Raw genomic sequence first — 7,891 nt, 5'->3', positions numbered from 1 at the left:
GATGATCCAATTAAGGATACACCCCCGGAAATACAGCAAAAACGCTGATGGCAGCGGCGTCGCTCTAAACCACGCCGCGGCAAAAGTAGCAATACCGGCACAGGAGACAATGTCACTCCGAATGACGCCGAAGACATCAATGAAGACCCCGTTGAGCCAACGTCCGAACAGGACGAACGGGAAGATGGACACGCTAGCCCGCAGGATCAGGCCACCAACGAAAACTTGGAGGACAGTAATTATCTTCCAGCCTTTAAGGATGAGGTGAGTCTCGGCACGAAAGAATTCATCGTGCCTGAGGAACCTCTCAAGCAGGAAAGCTTTAAACTTAAGCTAATAGCGACTGCAAGGAGCCTGAAAAAGAAGCAGCAGCAGCTTCAAGCTGATCAGGATCTGCTCAATGATAGATGGACTCACGTCCTGGCTGCCGAGGAACATGGCCTCGGACACTAGCCAAAGAGTTACCCGAAGCGAAAACTGCTACCCCAATTCGACGACGAGGTGCTGGCGCCCGTCCGAACACCTCACAATGCGGCTGAACGACCACCGTGTGGCGGGGATAAAGCGACTATACAAGCCGAACACCGGCCTGTGTTACTTCACCGTACAAACAGAGGCACTACAGCTCGGGAACAGACGTACGACCTACGACAAGACCTGGATAATAGAGCAGGTCACACAAGATCGATCTACGGATCACGGGGACGCGTCCCAATGCGCGACGACGGCCACTGGGCCGGACGCCCCAGGCACAAAATTATGCCCGGGACGAATACCGCATACGGACTCCATCCGAATTGCACCACGATCTGGCCCGATACAGGGGCGCCGCACACCCTCTTTTCTTCACCGATGGGGTGATGGAGCATGAATTCCTTGAAGGGTTTAAACCCGTAAACATCGAATCATATGATGGAACAACAGATCCTGCAGTGTGGATTGAGGATTTTCTTCTCCATATTCATATGGCCCGCGGCGATGACCTCCATGCTATCAAATACCTCCCGTTAAAACTTAAAGGACCTGCTCGGCATTGGTTAAACAGTCTGCCCGAGAATTTAGTGGGCAGTTGGGAGGATCTGGAGGACGCCTTTCTGGACAATTTCCAGGGCACATATGTCTGGCCTCCGGACGCCGATGACTTGAGCCATATAGTTCAACAGCCCGGAGAGTCAGCCAGGAAATTCTGGACTAGATTCCTAACGAAAAAGAACCACATCATCGACTGTCCGGACGCCGAAGCCTTAGCAGCTTTCAAACACAGCATCCGCGACGAATGGCTCGCTCGACACCTCGGCCAGGAAAAGCCGAAAACCATGGTAGCCCTCAAGGCTCTTATGACCCGCTTTTGCGCGGGAGAGGACAGCTGGCTAGCCCGTAGCAGCAACAACACAAGTGACCCTGGCAGTTCTGAAGGCAGAAACAGCAACGGCAAGCCACGATGCAATAGATTCAAGCGTCAAAACAACGGTGACAACACCGAGGATACGGCGGTTAACGCCGGATTCAGCGGCCCTAAATCCGGTCAGCGGAAGAAGCCGTATAAAAGAAACAACTAAGGCCCGTCCAGCTTGGACCGCATACTTGATCGGCCATGTCAAATCCATGGCACCCCTGATAAGCCAGCCAATCACACCAACAGGGAATGTTGGGTGTTCAAACAAGCCGGCAAGATTAACGCCAGGAGCAAAGAGAAGGGGTCGCAAAGTGAAGATGATGACGATGAGCCCCGGCCACTGAACACAGGGGGTCAGAAGAAATTCCCCCCACAAGTTAAAACAGTGAATATGATATATGCTACGCATATCCCCAAAAGGGAGCACAAGCGCGCGCTTAGGGACGTCTATGCGATGGAGCCAGTCGCCCCAAAATTCAACCCATGGTCATCCTGCCGGATCACTTTCGATCGCAGGGACCATCTGACCAGTATCCGGCATGGCGGTTCAGCCGCCCTGGTGCTCGACCCAATTATTGATAAATTCCATCTCACCCGAGTCCTTATGGATGGTGGCAGCAGCCTAAACCTGCTTTACCAGGATACAGTGTGCAAAATGGGTATAGACTCATCAAGGATCAAGCCCACCAGAACCACCTTCAAAGGAGTCATACCAGGTGTGGAGGCCCGCTGTACGGGCTCAATTACACTTGAGGTGGTATTCGGATCACCGAATAATTTCCTAAGCGAAGAGTTAATCTTCGATATCATCCCCTTCCGCAGTGGCTATCACGCCCTGCTAGGACGAACCGCATTCGCTCGATTCAATGCGGTGCCGCATTACACCTATCTCAAGCTCAAGATGCCCGGTCCATGCGGCGTCATAACAGTTAATGGAAACACGGAGCGCTCCCTCCGGACGGAGGAGCACACTGCTGCCCTTGTAGCAGAAGTACAGGGCGACCTGGCCAAGCAGAACTTCAATTCGACGGCCAAGCCCCCGGACACCATCAAGAGAGTCCGGACAACGCTGCAGCAGGATAATCCGGCTCATCAAGAGCTCGTCTAGCAATTTGGCCTCCGTCCCAGTCCCAAGCAAACAGCGGCGATTGTACCGCGCGTACATAACTACGCACTCAAAATACCATGGGCACGGACGGAGGCGTAGCTAGATTATGGTCCACCATATGGCTTAAACCTCTTTGGGACCTTCACTTTTTCCTCTACACGCTTTTTAGGTTTACTCTTGCCAGGCCTTTCTCAACAACCTGACTGCCGGACCTATGAAGGAACGAATACACCAAGATGAAAATGAGCACTGACGTACAAGGGAATCTCCAGGTGATCTCTTTACGCGATCGTTACGCCTACTTTCAGTACCTTTACGCGGCTCCCTCTTGGCCGTGGCATGTCAAATAGCCCGTACGCTTATTGCACTACTTGTATAAATACGCTTGGACGTATCCATCATACTATAAGGAAAAATGGTTTGCATCCTGATTACTGTGGCATTAGCTTATTACATACTCCTTTTTATCTTTATAATTAATATGTTTTGATATTTTTATCACTTACATCCATACAACTTGGTACGCCTCCATTCTCCAGGGGCTTCATTACGCCCCCCAGTACGGCAACAAAGTCCGAACACTTTTTCACAGTAGTTCGGCCCCCGATCTTTAGCATTATATGCATCGGCTCCGAATCATGTCTTTGGTCAATAGTTGGGTTGCCCGACTCCTGTGCTTGCTACCTTACATTCCGCTATATCGGCTAAGGTAGTAAAGGGAGAACTACTGCGATTGTGTGAAAGCCGAAAACTGGCTGTCATGATGCGGCGCGAGCCGGTCAGCTGTTCGAGAGGTTGCAAATCGTTGGAGATTTTTACCGCGTCACGCGATGGGTCGGTTTTTCCGATCAGATGTTTTATAGCACCTTAAGTCCGGATTTCCGAACACTAGGGGCTGCATCTAAAGCTTTTTATTGTAAAACTCCTATGGCTTAGTGAGCGTGATAAAGCCAAATAGTCCGATTGCCTAGTTCGCAGCGCTAACACCTCCTTAACGGACCAAAATTTGGGTAAAGTGTGTTTTGGCGCCAACCGAACACCCCGGTAGTTCTTACATGGGGGCGGAAGCCGACGACTGGCCTACGTTCAGATTTGATAAACGACCGCGCAGGAGGAATAATATTAAAGCATAAACGAGGCTTAGATCATATTGCATAGACGACCTTGTTTTGATATAGTACTACATGAATGTACTCATTCCAGGACAGTGTCTTTGGCACATTGGTCCGCTACAATTCGAGACCCCTCCAGAACATCGGCAAAGTACTTCTCCAGAGTGCGGTGCTCCTTGCCTGCGGGCGGCCCCTCCGTCGCGAGCTTGACGGCGTTCATCTTTGCCCAGTGCATTTTAACACGAGCAAAGGCCATCTGCGCTCCTTCGATGCAGGCCGACCTCTTGATGGCGTCAAGCCAAGGACAGGCACTAACCAGCCGCTTCACGAGCCCGAAGTAACTGCTCGGGATTGCTTCGGCAGGCCACAGCCGGATTGTTAAATCCTTCATGGCTCGTTCGGCCGCCCCATGCAGTTCGACCGGCTGTTTCAGCTGATCGGTCAGGGGCACCGGATGCTCTGGCGCCAGATACTGCGACCAGAACATCTTCTCCGTCGATGCCCCCTCTTCGGCTCGGAAGAATTCCGCAGTATCAGAGACGCTGTGCGGCAGATCCGCAAATACTCCTGGAGAACTCCAAACGCGGGTCAGTAAAATGTACTTCTTCACATGCTTGCTTTGCATACTGAAAGCCTTACCCGCCACGATCTTCTTTGCCTCTTGGATCTCTTGGAGGGCTCCTTGGGCTTCGCGCCGTGCATCTTATGCGCTTTGATGCACCTTGGCGAGCTCGGCCTCTTGGTCCGCATTCTTGCGTTCCAATGCCTCACACTTATCAGTAGCATCTTGGAGCTCCTTTTGGAGCTCCAAAACCCGGGCCTCGTGCTTCTCACGGGCAGCTTGCCCCTCGGCCGCCTTTTCTTGGGCTTTGGCCAACTCCTTCTTCAGGGCCTCGACTTTAGTCGCTGCCCCTACAAATACAATGGAGCCACGGTCAGTTACATATTCTTAACACTCCGGATATATATATGAATCCGGATATACCTTGCTGGCTCTCTAGCTCCTTCATACGGCCGAGTTCTTCCTCGGCCTGCTCCAGACTCTGCTTTAGTCCAGAGACTTCGGCAGCATGAGAGGTTGCTGCTAACAGCGACGCCTGTGATTCACATAGACAAATGTGGTTAATGATAAAAAAGATTTGATCCTCTGTCTGGCTTTTCTTTCCAAACACCGAACAGAGCATCAGGGGCTACTGTCTATATTGTGACATTCTTTTTTCGACATAATTACGAACACTCACCTCGAAGCCTGTTAGAAGGCTGGTGCAGGCGTCGGTCAGCCCGTTTTTAACGGACTGAACCCTCTCAACCACCACACCCATAAGGGTGCGATGTTCCTCTATGATGGAAGCGTTTCGCACTGCTTCCTGTAGAGTCTCCGGTGCCTCTGGTTGGACAGAGGACACCGGTGGAACAGGCACGCCCCCCTCTTTCGAAGGCGATCGCCTACCGGACTCCAGAGTCGCATAGCTCTCCGGGACGGTATTCGGCTGGGGCCCGTATTGGACCCTAGCGTCAGCTCCCATGGGGATTCTCTCTCCCGTGTGTTTGGCCACAGAGGTTTCGCCCTATGGCCCCCCGCTGGTGGCTTCTTGTGTCTCTCCCTGCCCTGGGTCCTGGGGAGAAGAAGCCGCGGGGAGGGAGTTGTTGGGGATCGTAGCAGAAATTAAAATTTTCTACGCATCACCAAGATCAATCTATGGAGTTTACTAGCAACGAGAGGGGAGGAGTGCATCTACATACCCTTGTAGATCGCGAGCGGAAGCGTTCAAGAGAACGGGGTTGATGGAGTCGTACTCGTCGTGATCCAAATCACCGATGATCCAAGCGCCGAACGGACGGCACCTCCGCGTTCAACACACGTACGGAGCGGTGACGTCTCCCATCCTTGATCCAGCAAGGAGGAGGGAGAGGTTGAGGAAGAAGGCTCCAATAGAAGCACGCCGGCGTGGTGGTGGTGGAGTGACAGTTCTCCGGCAGGGCTTCGCCAAGCACGCGCGGAGGAGGAGAGGTGTTGGGGAGGGGAGGGGCTGCGCCTTGGGAAAGGTGCGGCTGCCCTCCCACCCCTCCACTATATATAGGGGAAAGGGAGAGGGGGGCCGGCTCCCTCAGATCCCATCTGGTGGGAGGGGCGGCGGCCAGGGGGAGGTGGCTTGCCCCCCAAGCAAGGGGGCGCCCCCCTTTAGGGTTCCGCCCAAACCCTAGGCGCATGGGCCCTAGGGGGGTTGGCGCCCAGCCAACTTAGGGCTGGTTCCCTTCCACCTACAGCCCATAAGGCCCTCCGGGGCAGGTGGACCCTCCCGATGGACCCCCGGTACCCCTCCGATGGTCCCGGTATACCCTCGAATATTTCCGGTGACCGTATGGTGACTTCCCATATATAAATCTTTACCTCCGGACCATTCCGGAACTCCTCGCGACGTCCGGGATCTCATCCGGGACTCCGAACAATTCGGTAATCACATACAAACCTTCCTTATAACCCTAGCGTCATCGAACCTTAAGTGTGTAGACCCTACGGGTTCGGGAATCATGCAGACATGACCGAGACACCTCTCTAGCCAATAACCAACAACGGGATCTGGATACCCATGTTGAATCCCACATGTTCCATGATGATCTCATCGGATGAACCACGATGTCGAGGATTCAAGCAATCCCTTATACAATTCCCTTTGTCCATCGGTAGTTTACTTGCCCGAGATTCGATCGTCGGTATCCCAATACCTCGTTCAATCTCGTTACCGGCAAGTCACTTTATTCGTTCCGTAATGCATGATCCCGTGACTAACTACTTAGTCACATTGAGCTCATTATGATGATGCAATACCGAGTGGGCCCAGAGATACCTCTCCGTCATACGGAGTGACAAAACCCAGTCTCGATCCAAGCCAACCCAACAGACTCTTTTGGAGATACCTGTAGTGCACCTTTATAGCCACCCAGTTACGTTGTGATGTTTGGTACACCCAAAGCATTCCTATGGTATCCGGGAGTTGCATGATCTCATGGGCTTCGTAGGTCCACAAGGACACGTTCCGCACCAGAGTGGTACGGCAACCCTGTCCTGGAAATCATGTTGTTGGACAACGGTGAACCTTTGAACTATGAAGAAGCAATGGCAGGTCCGGATTCCAACAAATGGCTTGAAGCCATGCAATCCGAGATAGGATCCATGTATGAAAACAAAGTTTGGACTTTGACAGACTTGCCCGATGATCATCGAGCTATAGAAAATAAATGGATCTTTAAGAAGAAGACGGACGCGGATGGAAATGTTACCATCTATAAAGCTTGACTTGTCGCTAAGGGTTCTCGACAAGTTCAAGGAGTTGACTACGATGAGACCTTCTCACCCGTAGCGAAGCTGAAGTCCGTCCGAATCATGTTAGCAATTGCCGGATTCTACGATTATGAAATATGGCAAATGGACGTCAAAACGGCATTCCTTAACGGCTTCCTTAAGGAAGAATTATATATGATGCAGCCAGAAGGTTTTGTCGATCCTAAGAATACTGACAAAGTATGCAAGCTCCAGCGCTCAATATATGGGCTGGTGCAGGCATCTCGGAGTTGGAACATTCGCTTTGATGAGATGATCAAAGCGTTTGGGTTTACACAGACTTATGGAGAAGCCTGTGTTTACAAGAAAGTGAGTGGGAGCTCTGTAGCATTTCTCATATTATATGTGGATGGAATACTATTAATGGGAAATGATATAGAATCCTTGGAAAGTATAAATGCCTACTTGAATAAGTGTTTTTCAATGAAGGACCTTGGAGAAGCTGCTTACATATTAGGCATCAAGATCTATAGAGATAGATCGAGACGCCTCATAGGTCTTTCACAAAGCACATACCTTGACAAGATATTGAAAAAGTTCAATATGGATCAGTCCAAGAAGGGGTTCTAGCCTGTATTGCAAGGTGTGAGATTGAGCATGGCTCAATGCCCGACCACGGCAGAAGATAGAGAAAAGATGAGTGTCGTCCCCTATGCCTCGGCCATAGGGTCTATTATGTATGCCATGCTGTGTACCAGACCTGATGTAAACCTTGCCGTAAGTTTGGTAGGAAGGTACCAAAGTAATCCCGGCATGGAACACTGGACAACTGTCAAGAACATCCTGAAGTACCTGAAAAGGACTAAGGATATGTTTGTCGTTTATGGAGGTGACGAAGAGCTCGTCGTAAAGGGTTACGTCGATGCAAGCTTCGACACAGATCTGGATGACTCTAAGTCACAAACCGGATACGTGTATATTTTGAATGGTGG

Source organism: Triticum aestivum, chromosome 6D (genome assembly GCF_018294505.1).
Source record: "Triticum aestivum cultivar Chinese Spring chromosome 6D, IWGSC CS RefSeq v2.1, whole genome shotgun sequence".
In the NCBI taxonomy this organism is placed as follows: Eukaryota; Viridiplantae; Streptophyta; class Magnoliopsida; order Poales; family Poaceae; genus Triticum; species Triticum aestivum.
The sequence above is the reverse complement of the archived record's forward strand: the minus strand, read 5'-3'. Positions refer to the sequence as shown.